The sequence below is a fragment of the Formica exsecta genome, unplaced genomic scaffold (genome assembly GCF_003651465.1).
Source record: "Formica exsecta isolate Colony F162 unplaced genomic scaffold, ASM365146v1 scaffold38, whole genome shotgun sequence".
Taxonomy (NCBI): domain Eukaryota; kingdom Metazoa; phylum Arthropoda; class Insecta; order Hymenoptera; family Formicidae; genus Formica; species Formica exsecta.
In genome coordinates, this window is record NW_021851042.1 from 155,580 (window position 1) to 177,466 (window position 21,887).

Below are 21,887 nucleotides of genomic sequence, written 5' to 3' on the forward strand. Positions count from 1 at the left end.
CCCCCTCCTCATCGAAGCGCGTCATCCCCGCCCATTTTATGCCCCGAGCTACTTAATAACGTCATTCTAAATCTCTTTCCGTTTGCTATCAGAGCGAACGAACTCGGTAGCAGCGATAATTAACGAAACGATATTTCCGCGAGTTTTCCGAAGGTATTATTAGATAAGCGAAAAGATGGGAAAGAGCGAGTGCGATGCAAGAGCATAATTTCCAGGTAGGGACAATTCCGACAAGGAGAATTCCGAATAGCGATCGCTCGCGGCTCTCTCTCTCTCTTTCTCTTTCTCTTTCTCTTTCTCGTCGGTGGCGACCGGATCGGAGCCACGCTCGTCGCGAAACTTATGCGACGCGAGAGAAATTGCGAGAGCGAGAGAAACCACCATCTTTCCGCCGATGTGTAGTTCGGTAAGAGGATTTCCGCCTTTGCGTCAACGATGCACGCCGGGCGCGTTCAATTTTCTGCTTTTGTCCGCCCCTAATTACGAATTTCGTAGCTGTAATGTTGTTAGAAGTTGACGCGCGCTCTCTCGCGCTTCGTTTCGCTCGCGCGGTTCCGACGTTTGCGTCTCTCTGGTAATTTGCTTAATAATATAATTTACATCGTAATAAACCTTTCACTTGGCGACGTAAACTTCGTCCGATATATTTCTTTGTGCGCCGGATAATTCAGCGCCTGTCCTCCCCGCTAATTAATGACAAAATATTATGATATTACGTTCTCGCGTTGTGTAACATGTTACATTTTCCCAAATATAATATATATATATATATATATATAAGACAACAAAATATTAATAAGTTCTCCATATATTTAATACGAATCATTAATAGACTATGATGACTTTAACTAGCGGAAGTAACAAGGAACCCAGTAAGCTCTTAATCTGTAGAAGCTCTGCAGACTTTCCGACACTTTGCGACGCTGCTTTTATTGAGTTAAGCAAGGCGGATTATCAGAAGTGATACACTTCAGCCGGCAACAGTCCGCATAGCCGAGCAGGCCCGTACTAGATAGCGGCCGAGGAGGGAGTGAGAAAGGGGTGAGGGAGGAAAGGGAATGTCTGCTTCATTATCTAATTTAGTGCCACCCCCGAGGACGCTTGCGGCACATCGGCTAACCTATCCGATCCTTTTTCGCCCCGGGCTCCCGAGGGACCCGGGATAATTTAAGTCCCGCATTGGATGGGAAACTCATGCCGTACGGCGAACGAAGTTAAATATCTAAATTTCTTCGCCACCCCCGGAGGAGAAATTCGACAAACCGTCGTTCCGGTGATGTATCCCTCGGTGAAAAATAAAAAAAAGAAAAACCAGACATACTTTTTTTTTTTTAGGTGAATAATCGAGGGTAGAGTTCGTGATCTCATTTACTCTCTCTATCTTCTTTTTTTGTCATTTTATACATTGTCATCCTTACCAGTAGTATTGCGGAGGCTGTCGGGAAATTTGCGGTCGGGATATCGAAATACCCGAAAACGGTACTGTCAGAGGACTAATTAGTTTATTTCGCCGTTGGCGGAATAGTGTTATCGAGTTCGCTCTGTATCAGTATTACGCTGATCGAGCGTGTAATATCCGTCGTGTACTGCTTCTCTCTATCCTAGGTAAATGTAAATATTAACTTAACGCTCTCAAACACGATCCATTCTCCGGTCGCGGTCGCGCAAAAGCAAAGATAGGGACGCGGGAATGTCTTCCGGAAACTGTACGTAAGAGAAATCTGTTATTAATAGATGTAACTGAAAGGAATAATTTTTTTAACGATATGAAAGCTTCATAAATTAATCGTATATTTCAACTCTCTCAATTATCTTTCTGACAAAGAGAAAGAGAGAGAATAAATTGAATCAAAATATACGGATTTGACGTTTTATTTAAATCTTTTCTTTTTTCGACAGTTAAAACTTGATTAATTATATATACTCAAACATGCACGAAGAATTAAAAATGCTAGCATGTGGTATATTTTGGGCTCTTACAGTATATAGCGATATATAACTACGAAACAACTTCAAACCACGTTACATGAAGTATGTAGATTGGAATGCGCCCTTATATGAGAGACTTACAATCAGATACATAAAAGGGTTTGAGCTGCAATCGTTTTGCGTAAATTCCGCGGTTCGATTCTCAACGAGCATCTCTCTGCCTGACTTTTATTGGGAAATAAAATACCTCTAGTGGCTCTTCCAACCGGAAGTAATGATCCCTATATAGAGTGCATACCTTGGGGGAGGAGCATTAAAGGCGCGCGGGATCTCATTGTACCTGCTTCCCCGCGAATTTCCCTAGAAACCGCCTCGAAACCGACGGTTTTCGCGAGCGGCGGCTGGTAACCAGCAATTAAGTTGCCAGTCGATGCCAGCCGGTTTCGCAACCAGCTATGTACATTGCACTTAATAAACCGGTTACGACACACCGTTTAATGGCTTCTCGTTGCCTTATTCTCTTGATTGAAATTTTACGTTATTCTCAAATCTTTGAATAACATGCATATGAGTTTTCCAAAACTAGATTCGAAGCAAGACACATAAAATAAATAAAACAACAGAACGCACTCTTTATTTTACAGAGGGAAAAATTTTACAATATACAATATTACAGTAAAATTATATATTATTAAATGTTCAGAGATCTTTTTCGCAATTTTTTTAAATTATTTAATCAGCGATCGCGATATTAAATCTTGAATCGTCGACGAGATAGCTTTGACTCGCGTATGTGCATTTGTATTTCACGGTGACTCGCTTATGAAGCCGTGTGCGCGCACGTGTGTGCGCGCAACCATTTCTACGGGCAAATGGCGAACACGATTTTCGAGCATAATTTCCTCAAATTATGTTAAATCCGAATCCAGGTTGCATTTTAGTGAGAAAGAGAGAGAGAGAGAGAGAGAGAGAGAGAGAGAGGGAGAGAGAGAGAGAGAGAGCTCGAAATAGAGTAAATAAAGAAGCATAAAGAAGTCGACTGACAGCAAATAAATGCACAGTCGCTCCACGTAATTTAGATTAAAATATTAAAATCTAAAACACACTCTTCCGGCGAAAATATAAAAATTGCAGTACTGTCAAAATGATCTCCGAAATGTACAGCATATTCATACAGGAAATTTTATACTGGCGATTCTACCGCGCGTATCCCCGTTTCTGTTTACTAAATTACATTGCGGTGTAAATAAATCTGTTGTATCATTTCCCGTGTGTTGCATTATGAACATATTAATTATTCTCATACATCGGTACCATTTTAATTGCATTTTACGGAATTTTTGGATTATAATGCAACGTATTTTAAAACAGAAGAGATGTAATTTAAATACAGGCGGTCTCGAAATGCTAAATATAGAGAAGGATTGTTGGATATCTCTTTGCGAGACATCCAACGAGTGTAAATTATCGATCGTTTAGTAAATTATTATAACAAGTGGACGATTATTAACGGCCATGTTTACGGCATCATTACCAGCTTGTTGACGGATTCCTCCCTCTCTCTCTTTCTCTCTCCCTCTCTCTCTCTCTCTCTCTCTCTCTCTCTCCGGCTTGTAAATCTAGCTATAACTGTCGAGAAGCAATAATACAATTACAAACTATTGAACCAGTTCCAGTAATTTACTATTTGGATTATCGCAGATTTGCATATCCGTCGATATCGATACGCTATCGAGAGCGCGTCCGTTACTGAATTTTTGACCAGATTTATACGCGCATTACGTAAGCACAATAGTAAACCGCACGATAAATATAGAAGAGAGTAAGTTAATGAGAGTAAATTAATAACACACTTTAACAAAAAAGAAAATCGCACTGAAGCAAGTCACTTCCTGCAGTTTTGTTGACGTTAAATACACAATTTAAAAAAATTTGTAGTCAAAGTGCAAAACAGAAAACTATTTTAATGTATTTTATTATATATCATAGCTAAATACGATATGGAATGTTGGAAAATTCTATTGTAATCAAAATTAAGTATGTTGTTAGGACCTTAAAAGGAATAAGATTTCATAGTAAAATATGGGATCTATTGCGAAATAGATGCGAATAAGATCAATGAGGATCTATTAATTAGTTTTCAATTTTGTTTATTCAAACTTAAAGGCTTAATATAATATAACTTGTCGATTTTTAGATTCGTATTTAGCAACCTAAAAAACTCTTTAGTTTGAATAAACATAATTGAAAACTATTTGATAGATTTAATTCGCAATTTTTCCGCAATAGATTTCATTTTAAATCATGAATATATTGTTAATTATAAACGACAATAAATTTTTTTTGAGATCTAAAAGCCTTAACAATATACTTGTATAATCTGGATTGTAATAAAATTTCTCCAACATGTCACAAATCGTAGTTATACGAAATTATGATGTAAAGCAATTTAAAAATTGGAATGGTACTCAGCGTCGAAAAAGCTATAAAGTGTCTTGTTTGCTGAATTACGTAATTATTAGAAACTATAGCGAATGGGACAAAGAGAGAAACATATTTAACAATTTGAATAAAAGTTTAAGTTCAAACAAAATGCGTATAAAAATTTCACGCATTTTTCTGACATTAATAATATTTTTAAATTTTATATCACACATGACAAAAAAGTGAAAAAAAGAAACTCGTCTTTCTCTTTCTCTCTCTCTCTGATAGAACGAGAAAATATTTTTGGTATTATAAACTAAATTTTGACATTTACCGTGAATCGTATATTTGCAGTATTTAATCGCAAAACTGCACGAGCGTTAATGCCAATACATTTCAGTATATAACGTGTTATACTGGCGCTTTCGCGAATTCGATGATATGTCGATAATATTGTTAAGCTTCAAAAATCGGGGGCATCCGCGCTGACGATGATAAACGATTCAGGCCAAATAAATGCGAAATCCATAATCGCGCACTTGCCCGGTAAGCCTCGAAACGAAATTTGCGCCCGTATTGGTCGATCATTGAGATAATTGGGTAAACATCGCACATAAATAAAACTAATTGGCGAACACACAAAGTCAACGTCCGAATAATTAAGTGCGAAATGATCGGCGAGATTTAAAATCACCTTTACGCGCGCAATAAAATGTTAAAAGGATAGGAAAATTCTATCGCTGTCGTTTTTTTAAATTTTGAGATCGTATATTAATTGAAGGCGAGGCTTTAAAAGGGAATCGTTTTAATTGATAGTCGCGACGAAATAACTTTTAAATCGTGATTGCTCGGAAATCTTAACTTTCTTTACGTAACGCTATTACATTTGTATAGTTTTACCGGAATAATGTTTAAAGAGTATTAATCACAAATTCGCATTGAGATATACTTATAAATTTGATAAAGATTTTATAAAACAAAAAAAAAAGAGAGAATATTTCTTGCGTAACCATATGTTATGCGAGATTGTTTTGCAAATCGGATTTTCTCTATAGCTGTGTGTGTATATGTGTGTGTGCACGTATAAATAATCCCATATAAAATAATCCATCGATTTCCTGGTCGGATAAACATTACGCGATAATTCCGCAAACGCAACGAAACGACGATGGCCAAGTTACTCAACGACATTCTCCCTCGCCATTTCGGTCGCGTTATTGCATCCCTGCCGTTTCGTCTCATTAGAGCACATGTACACACACACACAGAAAAGCAACGGCGTAGGCTAGCTCGCGATGTGCATCGATTCGTCATCAAAGCGCCCCTCGCAGTTCCGGCAAACAAAGTTGGAGAGCGGTAACGAGTGGCTCGTGTCCGCAGGTCGTGAAGCCCGCGCGTGTATACACGTTCCGCCAACGTCATTTCCACGTGTGTAGCTACATCGGATTACGCGGCGGCAGTTCCGATACGCTCCCGTAGTCCGGATTTATTGAATCCTTTCAATCCCATTGGCGCTTCTTACCGTCTCGTTTCCCCTCATCTTTCTTTTGCTTCTCGCGCAACAAACTGCTTTAATTTTTTTTTTTTTTTTTTTTTTTGGTACATCTTTATATCGATAATGAGAGAGAGACAGAGAGAGAAAGTGAATTGATGGAGTTATGAGTTTTTATTCTTATCTTTAGAAGTTTCTCTTTTTCAGCGAAATCTTGATGTGAGTTTATCTATCTCTTTTCCTCGCATTTTATCTATAAATTCAAATCTGAATATATCTCCAAGGTTATTGAGTTGCAACTGGGCGCTATACATTCACGCTTATTTATGCAAATTCTCTTCTCTTGTTGCATACTCGATATGAACATGTATTACTGTACATCTAAAAGGATTTATTTCCCGCGAAGCATAATAAAATCCTCGTCCTCCTCCTTCTCTCTTCATTTTTCAACATTTATTTTACCTTGCTCTAGTATTTCTATTTGTCCATCTGTATCTGTTCTATTTGCTCCTGTTTCTTTTTCCGCTGTGCTCCATTCTGTTTTCTACTCTATTTACCACTCTGCATGCTTTTCTATATCTCTGCACCAGTTTATCTCTCTCCCTTTTATCCTAATACTCCCCCCCCCCTCTCTCTCTCTCCTTTCACGCAATCCATCTATTTCCCTGTCGACGAGTACAAGGAGCGGGAAAGTCGGTAATGTCGTACGTGTCGGACGTATATATCGCGGGTTTCACGGGTCGGCTGTCAAACTCCACTCGGGACTTCCTTTTCCCGCACTGGTGACGCGCGACACCGCGAGCCATTTTGTTCTACCATATTGTCGGGGACTATCTCGCCGATGCGTTTTGACGACCGCGTCCCGTCCGATGCACGAGCGAGTCGAGCACTTCCGGTTCCCTCGGGTATCCGGCAGTTTGTTTCTCTCTCTCTCTCTCTCTCTCTCTCTCCCCCTTTCTCTTTCACTGCAGTCGCACATTTATTGCGCTCGTTGCCGCCAAGCGCAAACTCGAATCGCGTGATGCGAAAATCGCGCAGGAATTTAATTCTACGCTTAATTTACTCCAGCTCGAAAATACGTTAGCAGTGCAACCAAGCCTAGATGACTTTTATAGCAGCGAAACCGAGCGCCAGTTTTTCATTATCATTTTCATCAGGCAGAGTGTGAGAGACTATGGAAATAAAGTTTATTGAGAGGAAGAGTTTTTATTTCCGTATCGACACACTGAAACTAATTATCATTCACGAAAGAGAGAAAGAGAAAAAGAGACTAGATATCTTAAAAGGTAATCGATCATCTCCTACCCCCCAAAATTTTTCAATTTATCAAGTCTTAACATACAAGAGGAGGTACTACAAAGACCTCGTAAAATCCTCTAAAATTTTTCGTCTCGCGAAAATTAATTATGCTTCAGAACTCTTTGCAGACTTAATTCCCAAATAAATGATGCTTTCGTGTTTTAATCGATTCGGATGATGCTTCCTTAGAATATCATCTTAATCCGCATAAAAAATCATATAGCAACAAATTGATAAATCATAATCGAACAGAAATCATCCTGCAGAGAGAGAATCCCGTCTCTTTCATTTCTTATGTTTATATTTTATTATATTTCTTAAATTTATGTAAAACCTCGGTGCACAGACGGAATGTAGGGGAAAAAGACCGTAATGTACGGCCGGCTTCGACTCGAACCCTTCCTTCCAGAAGGAAAGATCGACTTGAAATTCGAAGAATAAATTCCCGATAGGGAATAAATTCTATATATATATCGATTGGCAGCTTCGTGTACGGGCCGACGTGTATACACGCGGGGATAAAAACCGAGGAGCTGCCATTACCGGGTGATTGATGGAGCGTTTGCGGAGGTGGAGTTGTGGCGAAAAAAAAAAGGATTGGCAGCCTCGGTCGAGCGGCACTCGGCCAGAGTGTACGCGCGAACGGTAGCCCCACGGTAGTCAAAGTAAATACCCATTGTTGACTGTCAACTCAGAGATTGTTTTCCCGAACGCATTGGTGATTCCATACGTACTTTCGTTGAGCATCGCGAGCGAACGCGATCCGCATGAGATATGTAGGATGACAATAATCAGTAAGCCAGCGCCCTTCTCTCTTAAAGATATATATCTATAGAGAGTGATGAGAATTAGTGATGTTTGTGAAACTCGGGAGAGAGGAATTCGCGATACCGTTCTCTTGCGAAAGAATAGAGCCAACATCGATGCGAGCTCGTTCTTTAAGGTACGATAATAGAGTTTTGCGCTCGCGTTTACTGAGATAACGAGAGCTAAGGATAAAAGTTACAAAAGGATATCAGAGCCACTTAGACACGAACGCGAGAGAACTTTATAAATATTTTTACAAGACACTCTCTTTCTCTCTCTCTCTCTCTCTCTCTCGCTATCGTATTATCTATATATGGAGGTAAAAGCGTGAAGCGTCAATGTACCACGGAGTAGTGCCGATCGAAGGAGGATCGCGACTATTAGTGGGCAAAGTTGAAAACTAGGTGGATGTTGATCTAGGTCGCGTGGCCGAGTTTTACAGGGAGATTATTGCGGCGCGCGCGCGCGCGCCTGTGTATGTAGACGTGCGCGCACGGGAAATGCCTCTCTACTCACCGTTACCGCACGCCGAGGTAATTGAATCCGGCGATGAATTGAATAACGGTGCAACCGAATGCTGCAAGTGGATCGGATCGCGCACCGGGTCGCTATTGCAGCGACGTGTTGAAAATAAAAGTGTAGGAACGGAAAGAGGCTCGATGGTATCTGACGGAGAAGGACGTATTGTGAGAGAAAGTTGGCTAGTCATTTCGTGGTTCGCGTAGCTTTTTAAGTAGATTTACCTCGAATATATTTCCTCCGCGGGCTGCAAAAGTTAAATATATTGAAAAGGAAAAAATAACGCGCGAATCGTAAATATTATACACTCAAAAAAGTGGTATTGCAACTACAGCAAAAAATTTCTGGGTGCGCAAAATTAACTGAGGTACATAAATGATTAGCAAATACTGTGATATCGCATATGTTTCGCATTTAATCAATCTAAGTCACAGAGACAGAATTTATATCTGAACTGTTTGTGAAATTTAGAAAGAATGTTTTTCTGTGGCGCCTATCCATGTAAGGCCAATCATACTTGTTATAAAGTTTGACTGTGGTACACAGAAAAGATTAGCGGCAAGAAACAAATGAATATATAATCCTCACATATAACATATTTGTATAATGCGCCCAATCTATCTAGCTCTTTTAAACAATTTCTCTCAATTTTTCGATGCTGCAGTTATAATTGGCAGTTATATTTCTCACAAAGATCGTTCTAGCTGTAGTATCGAAACTCATATTTATCCAATGCAGTGATTAACATTTGGCAATAGGACCTAAATTTTCTAGAAGATATTATTAGAATATTGCTGCTATAAATTCTATATGTAACAGACAATATTCTAACAAATACAAAAAATAGCGATAAATTTTTGTTGTGACACCTAGAAATCTACCTATATCAGCAAGACATTTTTTTGAGTGTACAATATTTGATATCGAGAATGTAAAAATTGCAGAAAAGAGGAAATCTTTGATTAAAATTTTCATTGACAGAAAATCCATTTCTTTCAAGCATATCCAAGAATAAGTGAGAAACTTTTCAAAAAATTTTAAGAAATTGACGTATAAGATTAAAATCTCAGAAAAATATGTTATTCACAAAATAATACTGTGTGATATCGAACAGACGAAAGGTGCGTCGAGTTATATCTTTCTCGCACTTCCATTTGCTGAAAAGTATATAGGTGCAATACAAAAGAGAAAGAAAGCGAAACGATACATTTGGCTTTTTATAGCCGTGGTGCTTAATGTAAAACACATATCGGTATATTTATCACTCAAAAAAGTGGTATTGCAACTACAGCAAAAACTTTCTGGGTGCGCAAAATTAACCGAGGTACATAAATGATTAGCAAATACTGTGATATCGCATATGTTTCGCATTTAATCAATCTAAGTGACAGAGACAGAATTTATATCTGAACTGTTTGTGAAATTTAGAAAGAATGTTTTTCTGTGGCGCCTATCCATGTTAAGGCCAATCATACTTGTTATAAAGTTTGGCTGTGGTACACAGAAAAAATTAGCGGCAAGAAACAAATGAATATATAACCCAATCTATCTAGCTCTTTTAAACAATTTCTCTCAATTTTTCGATGCTGCAGTTATAATTGGCAGTTATATTTCTCACAAAGATCGTTCTAGCTGTAGTATCGAAACTCATATTTATCCAATGCAGTGATTAACATTTGGCAATAGGACCTAAATTTTCTAGAAGATATTATTAGAATATTGCTGCTATAAACTCTATATGTAACAGACAATATTCTAACAAATACAAAAAATAGCGATAAATTTTTGTTGTGACACCTAGAAATCTACCTATATCAGCAAGACATTTTTTTGAGTGAATTTACTGAAACATATAAATATCAAAGAAATAAAATGCAGATTGTTGATATGACCAACAATTGCCAGTAGAAAATAGAAGCTCTTATTTTAATTTTATTTTTAAATAATATTAATAAAGAAACTTTATGAAAAAATGTCATTATAGATAACAGTCTTAATGTTAAATATTCCAAATAAATTCACAGAGAGATTAGAGCGAAGTTAATGCAAGTTTATCTCGACTCATGAATTTCTCTGTAACGGATTTTCGTACAAAAGAAGCCTTTTCGGTTACGACGAAGTATCTTCTTCGATGTTAGATATTTTCTTTCCAGCTATTCTTCGTACGGTTTCCTACACGATGCGCAACCGAACCCTTATCCTAGAGGGTGTGTCGTTCACCCTTGTAATAGGCGGTTCGGTTTCGCTTCTCGTGATACATTTTTCCGTACGAAAAGCACAGCGCTTGCAATATTATTCGAGCAACTGTCACGCAACTGAATTATATCAAGGCTTTATTTTACTCAATTATATATGTATTTGAATTATATATTTCAAATTGAATTATTATATCAAACAGAGAGTACATATAATATGCATTCCTACGATTTTGTAGATAATTCTATTATAATGTAAAATACGTTATTAATTTATGGAATAGAATTTTACGTGGAAATTTTTATCTTGGTGGTGGATTCTCGTTATTTTAGAGCTATTACGCTCTCAACTATATTATTCGTAGGTGTTCCGTACCTAAAGCTGTACTCACACCTGCATCCGAACGTATGTGAATGAAAAACGAAATAGATAATGGCGCAACGGCTGCTGCTTCCGGTGGAAGCACCGGTGGAACTTTTATTCCGCCGACGAGTTTTCGTCTATGCCGCCGCTGCTCCAAACGGAAACATCAGTCGTTACGGTGCAGCGACTTCCTTCCTTTCGTTTTTCCTCTGTATCAAAACGAATGCGCCGCGCATCTAACGCTCTCTCATGCGCGAATATTTAATTGTAACTTTAAAAATGTATCTCCATATAATTTTTTAAAGTATTATATTTTGTGAAGACAAAGCATAGATAATTCATAAAGTATTGTGAGAATAATCGTACACTCAAAAAAGTGGTATTGCAACTACAGCAAAAATTTTCTTGGTGCGCAAAATTAACTGAGGTACATAAATGATTAGCAAATACTGTGATATCGCATATGTTTCGCATTTAATCAATCTAAGTGACAGAGACAGAATTTATATCTGAACTGTTTGTGAAATTTAGAAAGAATGTTTTTCTGTGGTGCCTATCCATGTTAAGGCCAATCATACTTGTTATAAAGTTTGGCTGTGGTAGACAGAAAAAATTAGCGGCAAGAAACAAATGAATATATAATCCTCACATCTAACATATTTGTATAACGCGCCCAATCTATCTAGCTCTTTTAAACAATTTTTCTCAATTTTTCGATGCTGCAGTTATAATTGGCAGTTATATTTCTCATAAAGATCGTTCTAGCTGTAGTATCGAAACTCATATTTATCCAATGCAGTGATTAACATTTGGCAATGGGACCTAAATTTTTTAGAAGATATTATTAGAATATTGCTGCTATAAATTCTATATGTAACAGACAATATTCTAACAGATACAAAAAATAGCGATAAATTTTTGTTGTGACACCTAGAAATCTACCTATATCAGCAAGACATTTTTTTGAGTGATATATTATGATAAATCAAGGGGAAATCTCACTTTTAATATCAACGTTTAATCGGGGTTAACGTTCAGAGATTAATATTTACGCCGACGCGCGCTATATTTTTTAATAAAAATGTAGATTTTTTATTTGCTGTATACGACACGAAATATAATCTTATTAATTGAGTCTGAGATATAAAAACACCGATGAACGAAAACTCAATCATCCATTTTTGGATTACGAGAAACGGAAATCGGAAGCGTATCGAGACGAGGGAGAGTTAATATTTCGGATAGCTTTTAGTTTACGAGCCGGAAATCTTCCAAATCCTTGAAAACGATGTTTTTCAAATTACCGAAAAAGCTTCCTGCTCGGAGCTTTGAGAGTCGCGTTACCGTTCGCGGTATAAAATCGCATTCTGCGCGTCAGCGAGTTCTCCACCGTGCGGATTAGTGCGATTTTCGCGCGGAGTGATTATCTCGTGACGTCCATCTCGGGGACGAGCGCATAAGTGAAACGACAAAAACCACTTTTTTTTCCCTCGAAAAACTTTTTCACCGCAGAATGTACGATAATGGCACGACGACGGTACCGATAAAATTTGATGAGCAAATAGTTTGAAAATGGCTCCCTATCTTTCTCGAGGGGAAAATGGCTATTCTCGAAAATGTATTATCAACCCCCGGGGATGAGAGATAAAAACGTGCAAGAAATCTCTCGGTGCTTTTGCACCAATCGTATAAACGCTTTGTATATTTGTTGCTGTTTATCTACAACGCGGATAATCACGAGAAATAACGGGTGCGGGCATTTTGGTCGAAGAGAGTTATTGCTGTAACCGATACCGCGAGTTATTTTCGTGTAACAAATATAAATGGTGCGCTCGCAAAATTCGACTTAAATTTCCGCCGCTCATGATCGCGAAAATAGCCGATTCCACGATCGCCAATCGCCGATATTTCTCAACCTGGATATTTATTCGCCGCTATCATGGGTCGTACGTGCCTCACGTGCTCACTATATCGCGACGTCGATCGAAGGCGCCTCGTTTAAAGTGGTAGCCGTCGACTTGGATGGATCCTACGGGGCGTTAAGGGAATATTCCGTGTATCGGCGATTATCAGAACTTTTTTCTCGTTTTTGTCTTTTATTAAGAATTATCGAGATCATTATTTTTTCTCCGTAGGAAAGGCGTTTCATTAAACTACTACTACGCTGTTCTGTATATCCTTATAGATTACAGAGGCTTTGACCAACCCTGAGCCGAACTTGCACCGACAAAGATACAGAGATCTATCGAATGAGACAATCTATATTACGCTAAAAGATGTATCGACCTGAAAGGGAAATGCCTAGAAAGAATTTTCATCAACATGCTCCGAAACACCCGGTAGATTCAGTTACAATGCTGGACGCTTTCGAGAAGCGTCGGGGTGAATTTCGCCGATGCGTTTCTCTACTTGGATACCAAGCCTCTCGCCATTGTTGAACGTACGTGACCACGTGCGCCGGCTCGCATTAAACTTAAATTAAATCGCACGTCGAGAGAGAGAGAGAGAGAGAGAGAGAGAGAAAGAGAGATGAGGGAAGAAGAGAATAGAGTTGGTAAAGATACAGAGTGCACTCTCTGCGGACCAGTGCATCGAAAGACTCGCCGCATTTTCCCAACCGTTGCCGCTGTCGTTGATGCCTGTGGTAAATGCACGGTGTAATATACGGTGCGACGGATTTCATGATAAAAATACGGAATTAGTGCCAGGAGAGCGTAGTAGTACCTCTGTTGGCATTATTAATGCACGTTCATGAAATTATGAAGCTGCTGCGGCACGAACCGTGTAATCATGTTTACTATAATATATATCCCGGGCTTTTAATTTCTCATAACGGGGTACTAAACGAGGAGACGAAAGCTTTCCGCAGATATCATCACCAAAATGCAATGTAATTGATATTCCTAGAATACGACGTTTTCGAAATAGCACAAGCGTGATATAAATTGTACCGGTAATATATGATTTATTTTGTATATTGAAATATCCGATCGGACTTGGAAGGGATTAATCTAATGATTTACTTTTATACTCCGCATTTTTTCGATGGACGAATACATTGCGGGGCATATTTTTTTTTTTTTGGTACTTTTCGATAGAAGCCTTTTAATGTCAGCCTGCAAATCATTTCGCGCGAATAAAAGATCTGTATTTTGTAGAAGATCGATATTTCCGATTTGCCAAATTATTAGCCTGATGCCCGACGGAAATAAATTTCATCTAGTGTGCTACTCTCTTTTCATCCCTTTTTCTCCGCTCGAATCACCGCCATCGAACGCATAATGCATCGATACGGCGGGAGGGAGCGAAGGGATCCCCAAAAAAACAGGCCGAGCTGCTCGCCTATCCTTTTTTTTTTCGTAGAAGCAGCTCTCTGAAAAAGAGCTGTACACACCCTTTCGGCGTCTAACGGCGACGACGGCGGAGGAAGGAAAATGGGAGGCGAAATGACCGGTCGATCCATTTTCTTCGGTCGCGTCTGTTCGTTATGTCTTTTTCCACTTTTCCCTTTTCCACGGTCGCCGCTCAAAACAATGGCCCCGCGCGTCCTGCAGGGAAAATATTCCCGCCCGTTCGCAAAAAAGGCGCTTGTCCGACCCGGCTAGAATAAACAGCAGCCAGAGAGCATCGTTATGGAAGGAGGCATTGCGGGAAACTACCTCGAGATAGTTTGAATTTATCGGCTCTTGTTTCGTGACGTGCGCCAAAGTTACAACGTCTGATACCTAGGCAGCTAGGTATTTTCGAGAAAATGTCTTGGAGATTATTTTCCCCGAGAAAAATTTCTTTTTTTCTTTTGAAAATTAATTATTTTTTCCACACACATACACACACATACACACACACACACACACATACACACATTTACAACAAGATTGATTATTTCTTTCTTGGAAAGACACTACGCGAACGTGTCCCGCCCTTCTCGGAGTCTCGCGGAGTCCCTGCTCGGAATCCTTTTTGCGGTTTCTCCGCACGGTGGGAAGCTCGTAATTCTTCTGACGACGTCGCGAGACGTTTCATTAAGCTTTTCTCGGCCGGTCTTAATTTATTAACGAGCCGCGTCGGGGTAAATAAATTATCCCCTCGCCGTAGGAAATTCGGCGGCTCGATTAATCGCTCGGACAATCGACGTGCTCGAATATCGGGACGCGTTATTCCACGTGTCACGATTAATCAATCGCCGATTAATTATGGTAATTGACGGGCAGGAAGGCCCGTTAATTCGTCGCCGTGATTATCGCGCGAAAATTAACGCGGCCATCATTTCGATAGAAAGACAACAGCCGATTGTGCGATCTCCAGCTTTAGGCGACATCTCTTTAGATTATTATTATAAAAATATTCTGTTTATTGTATTTGATATAAAGATAATTCACAGATAGTAATATATGGATGTAAGAGATAAAGTGCGGATAAGAAATATTGCTTTTCAGATCGGAGTTTCCACCGCAATTATTTCCACGTTTCCCTCGAGTGGCGTAATGTAAATTGTTGGTTGCACTCCGGCGGCGCACACGCTGACGTTTCCGGAAGATTATTAATAGCTCATCTACCGTATCTCAGATAAACTTTCCTTTATTGTGACGTGAATGATAAATAAGAAACTCTTAATTACCGCTTTGTTCTACGTTTCATAATTACGTCCGAAATGAATGAAACGATGAAAACAGCGAGTAACGTTGATTTGACATCCGTTATGTGCGTCTCTCTCGCTGTATTAATGAGTAATTCGCTTATATAATTGATTGACAAAATAAACATTTTGTTTTATTCCCTGCGCGAATGTTGATTAATTAACACTTATTTCAAGTTTTGGCTCGATGTGTTCATTAATTTATTATGTAAATTATACCTTATAAAATATTTTATGTATATTTGTTATGTTTGTTATTATTATCTAATTCTGTTGTATAATGATGTTACATAATTTTGATATAGTTATTCGATGCTGTTTTATTCGTTTATTTGGTACTTGAAATATCGTTAATAATCGTTGCACGGTTTCGCGGAGGATATAAAGTTACGGGAAACGCGAAAATGGTTCCATATATAATATGTGTGCTCTATTTACATTTTAACAATCTGTCAATTAAATAGATTTTGATGTTTGATGCAATTACATTGATTACTCGCGAATTTCTGGAAAATGTGAGTCGCTTTATCAACTGCGAACGCGCAAATAATCTTCGTTTAAGTGATTTTGGCTCCGGGAGAAACTTTGAAAGAAAGTAACCGGGGCAGAGATCTCCCACACCACGCGCCGGGGAGTCCTTTTAATTAATTAATTAAGAGTTTATCTCCGCACCGAGAGTTTATCGTTGTAATCTAATTAACGGATTCGAACTCGTTTGGTGCTCTTTTGGGATTTATTTATTAGAAAATATAAATGTTGATCTTGCCGGGGATTATTTGTTCGTAAATTGGATTAATAAAACAGAATCTGTCCCTTCCTCGGTCGCGACGAGACGTGAAACGTCGGTGCCGCATAACAAAAATATATTAATTGGGATTATATTAATTATAATAGTTGCCGCCGTTAAATGAGTTTGCAGTAAACCGCTGTAAACCAATCAACGGTTGAACAGAAATAAGCGCTAGTGCTTCCTGTATTTGCATTACAAATGTAGAAATAGTTTTTGTCTTCTGACGAAGAAGAAACTCTTGAAGAAACTATTTGCATTTCTATGAGAAAACGCATACTAATTCATTAATTTGTTGTGTGTATTATGTTTCTTACATATAATTATGTTAACTAATTTAATTATTACAGTGCGTTCATATAGATATTATATATATATATATAATAAATAATTAGTTATTAGTACTAATGTATAATATTTGATTTTTATTTATTTTAAAATCGAATAAAACTTACAAAGGCTCTAATAAATATTAAGCGCAAAAATGACTAATAATAATTATAATTAACGCACCTTCATCAGCACATTGATGTATTAAATTCGGTTAAAATTAAAACATAATAACAGTCGGAGTCAAAAAATAAAGAGTTATAAGAAAACTAAAAAATCGGTATGAAGAAGTCATCGCAATCTTTTAGTTTTCTTTTGACCATGTTTTGACTGCGATGACTTCTTCATACCGATTTTTTAGTTTTCTTATAACTCTTTATTTTGGTCCGTTTTTTGGATCTTCATCAGCACATGGATGTATTAAATTCGGTTAAAATTAAAACATAATAACAGTCGGAGTCAAAAAATAAAGAGTTATAAGAAAACTAAAAAATCGGTATGAAGAAGTCATCGCAGTCAAAACATGGTCAAAAGAAAACTAAAAGACTGCGATGACTTCTTCATACCGATTTTTTAGTTTTCTTATAACTCTTTATTTTTTGACTCCGACTATTATCATGTTTTAATTTTAACCGAATTTAATACATCAATGCGCTGATAAAAGTCCAAAAAAGGAACCGAAACGTTCGCGTGCGTTAATTATAATTATTATTAGTCATTTTTGCGCTTTCCACTCCGCGCTGGCTCATATTGCCTGTTTTCCTTATATTTATTATATTTATTTTAAGATTAGCGGAGATTGATTTTGCCGCGGGGCCTTATTATAAGCCTTACTAGTCGCGTCGTCATCGTGAGCGACCGGTCCCCGGTAATAATACGACCGTCCTTGTATACTGGTGGGCGAATAATTAGGGAGATTAATTAACGAAATGCGGGTCGGATTGGCAGGTGCTCGCGACAGGATTACAGCGCGGCGGATTTAATCCGCTTCGACGTTCGTCTGCCGCGTCTGCCGACGTGCGAAATACGGTTCACAATTACCAGTCGTAAAAAAGTCAACGGGAGAGCTTCCGAGGAGTCGAGGATTGTGAACAATACCGCGGCGAAGGAAAGGAGCATCGTCCTGTCGGACAAAGGGGCGGGATCGCTCGATTCTTTCGAACTAGAAGTTAGGTGATCCCCGTCGCTTCGTCCGCAATTATTTTCCTTTTCTGTTTTTTCTTCTTTACCTTTCACCGCACTTTTTCTCCCTCTCCTCTCCCCTTCCCCCCTCCCCTCCTATGGTTCTATAAATGGACGTCGCGATTAAACGGGCGGACGGGAATTGTTCGGACTCATCGCGCTTCCGAACAAAAGCCGCGTCTCGTATTTTTATTTTTTTTTTTTTTCGCCCGATGCCCAGCATGTTGTTATCAGAAGGAGACAGAGCGACGATAGAGCGCCTGGAAAACGGCCGGGCTTCAGCCGTTCGACGACAACGCCATAAAAACGAGAATGTAATCGAGTAATATCAGAGAGAGAATGGAGAGCGCGCGTAGACTTGCGTTCGTGCGTTGCGTAACTTCGCGAAAGTTCGTTGATTCTGTTTCATATCTACGCACAGCTAATTAGGATCATTCTTCCTATAATAGAGCGAAGAAAATGGAAACGAAGGCGAGACTCTGTATGTACGTAGGAAGGTACAATTGGCGTTCGTTATTCGCGAAAATTTTCCTAGCTAGAGCGAAATTGCACAAGCGGATGCGACAGTTACTCGTCTCCGCGAGTTCTCGATTTCACTGCCCCTTGCTTTCGGAGAAGACTCCTCCTCGGACTCTTAATTCGCGAGAATCCTTTAATTTTCAATGTTAAATGACTGGCGCAATCGGGGTTGATTACGCTTGAATTCACTCTGCGCGAATCGTTCTCGCTGTTTTTCTCTAGCGCGCTCGGTATAAATCCTTCATCTCGCCGACTTCTGGCGTCGCGACGCTTTTGACATCCATGATTTGGGAGCGAAATTTAGGTTGACGTAAAAATGTAACTCGATTCAGTTAATCCTTTCATCCTCGCGCGACTCTCTCTCTCTCTCTCTCTCACTTCAATAAGCTTCAGTCAATCTCTCTTTCTCTCTATGAGCTTCAAGTCACCCGAGTCGCTTATTTACTACAGCTTAATCCTTCAGCGACGCGAGCTGTATTAATCATTAAAACCGACAGCCGCGCAGATACGAGGCTTTTAGCGATGAATGAATAGCGTCAAGTCGACCTTAAATCTCAAATCGCTCGTAAGTATCGCCGTCGTCGGAAACTTGCAGACCTACGCGAGGCTTTTAACCGTCATATTCTATTTCTCCGACTGAATACCGGACGAACCTCTCTTTCCCCGTTCCTCGTTTCAACTCTCACCCCTTTCTTCATCCTTTCGCGCGATCGCGAAATCGGCTCAGGTTGAAGTGCACGTGACCTCGATATCGCGCTCCTTTCTTCGCTTGCTTGCTGTCTCTGGCCAACGGAAGGGACTGAATTGTGAGGAAACCGCGAGAAATCTGGGTCTTCTCGGTATTTTTATGCAGAACTTACACAGTCACGTTATTGACGATTTGTCGACTTGTGCATGCACGGAGGAATTTTCGTTCGAATGTTTTTGTGGTACAGTTCATTTGGAATGGAATTTGCAAACTCAATGTGTAGTTTTAGATACTCGTACAATCGATGCGAAATGGAGGTACGCTTGCAGGAAAAAAGAGCGAAAATTGAAAGGTATATTATATTAAAAAATTAAAAGCAACTGAATAGAATATAAGCTGGTTTTTAGATATAAAATGTTCTTCTTTACAATCTTAATGCTACAATTTTCAATACAAATTGGAACGTTAATTAATTAAACTTTTAGCCGTTTACTCTGGACTTTTAAGGGTTTATAATAATAGAAGTCTAGCGAATCGAAAAATAAGAATTTTAACATTGTGTAAAATTTTTATTTAAACAAAGAGATAAATAATGTTTTCATTTTATAAAAGATATATATTTTTAATGATAAAATCAAGATGAAAAATCGCACAAGATATTGAAACAAATATAGGTATTTTTTATCTTTACATCTGTCACTTTCGGTGACTTTTTTCGAATTTTTTTTTCTCGGGTTATATGAAAAAACAAAATATTTCGTAGTAAAACTTTGATTTCTAAATTCAGATGTGTTTAGTAGTAAAAAATAAATTTCTTGGAAATTTTCTCTGGAAAAAAATTTTTTTACACTCTGTTACAAAGTATCTTGATTTTCGATTCACCAAGCTCCTTAAATATTCTTATATTTTTCAACTGGATAATTTAAACTTTAGAACAATCGGATATATAGAAGCATTCCAGCAGTCGCTCGAAGCATTTGAAGTGAACAAGCACATTAAGGATTACAAACGTAAAATTGAATCGAATGATTGGTTATCAGCGTGTCGCGATTGCGACAACAATATTCCGGTTCGCTGCTGAAGACTCAAGTCGGCAGGAGTCACAAGCATTACAGTTTGTAAGTCCTGTTTCCCCGTACCTCTAGTTAGCACGAAGCTTAAGAAAGTTTGCAACAACTCGCTTAAATGGCTACGTCCCTGGTTAATTCTTTCGGCATTGGCTTATAGGTATTCCTTCTGTTCCGCCAGTGCCTCGTGACAGGGATCGCTTATTTCCGCCTGTTACTCTTCTTCGCTAAGTTCGCCGCGATACGCCTCGCACAAAGGATTAATGTCTCCGCGCGGTGATCCTTTCGTCCGGATATCCCGTTATTGTCGTAGCAATATCTTCGGTCTCTCTCGGTAAAGGAGCTGTTGCCGAGCTGCGATGTTTCGCAAATATTGTGCCGACGCAAAATTGTGTTATTCAAGCAAGTTTATAGCAAGCTCTTCGCGCTCTTCAAACATCGATCTAAATTGTCGCTGTAATGATATCGCGCCCATATTTGCGGAATTTTCGCTCACAGGATGATAAGGCTTACGCTACAATAATATTGTAATTTAAATGGAACACCGACCATATACATCTCTTCATTGTTCTCTCTTTATTGTTGCAGATTGGTGGAACAGCGAGGAGATAAGGACCCGGCCATTCTCCCTTGGTAAGGATCTCCGTTCTTGTCTCGAAGTCCTTTCAAGTCGAAATTCAAATTTCTAACTCTCTCTCTCTCTCTCCCTCCATCTCTTCGTGAGAACTAGATACCTCGGTAAACTAGCAGGACTTTGCTAGTATTGTAACTCGAAATCGCTATTGTCCCTCGGTCTTCTTCAGCTCGCACCGATTATTATAATTAATTGTTACTATGGCGAAAATTTGCGTCGCGTCGACGATTCAACGCGCAGTACGAGAAATTGCTTGAACGCACAAATCGCATTACCCGATTCTCGTTCATTCGCGAAAAGCTACGAGAGGCACGACAAAAAGCTCGTGAGTTAAGCTTGCGTGAGACGCGGAGATGTTCGCGCGCTTTGTGACTATCGTTTGACTGTGCAAACAAACCTACTCGCGAATAGCTACTGGTATAGTTGCATTTTGTTTAGGCATAATTTTAATTTAAATTTTTAATTTAAAGTTTACAAAGACATATATATCAGAAAAAAAAAAATAGTAGTGAATAATAATTATATAAATTATTTGTATATATATATAGGGGAAAGTTGGGTAAAACCGGGTACCCCTGTTTTTTTTGTAATGAATGCTGCTATTTATGGCTAACTTGTGTTATTAGTTGTAGATTGGCGCCATCATTATTTTAAAATAAACTGTGGCCTTATGCACACGATATTTCTTTTTTAATAGAAGTTCAAAGTTTTTAACCCCAAAAAGATCGATATCGAAGCAAAAATCGAGTCGTGCACTTTTTCTATATAGAGCATCTGTTTCGGTAAGTGCAGCATTGCATTCTGTACATATTAGAGAGTATATCATATTAGTTTTGATCGGCACTTTGTACGCCGAAATCTACAACCACCGTATTTATTACTTTCCTTGTGGTGGGGCAAAACCGGGCACTTACACATGTCATATAATAAAAAAAGGAAGAATTGTTATCCTGACTTCGTGTCTCTACACAAAGCAGTTGAAAACGAAAACTAACGCTCAGAAAAAGAAACCACT

General features: G+C 38.7%; 1 protein-coding gene across 1 annotated transcript in view; it reads left to right on the forward strand.

Annotated features, from left to right (window-relative positions):
• LOC115239404 (leucine-rich repeat-containing protein 24-like) overlaps window positions 1–21,887 on the forward strand; it is a 64,105-nt gene that overhangs the window by 2,294 nt on the left and 39,924 nt on the right. Inside the window, 1 exon segment of the mRNA XM_029813907.1 lies at window positions 20,827–20,871. The gene's annotated coding sequence lies outside the window, so the exon portion shown is untranslated.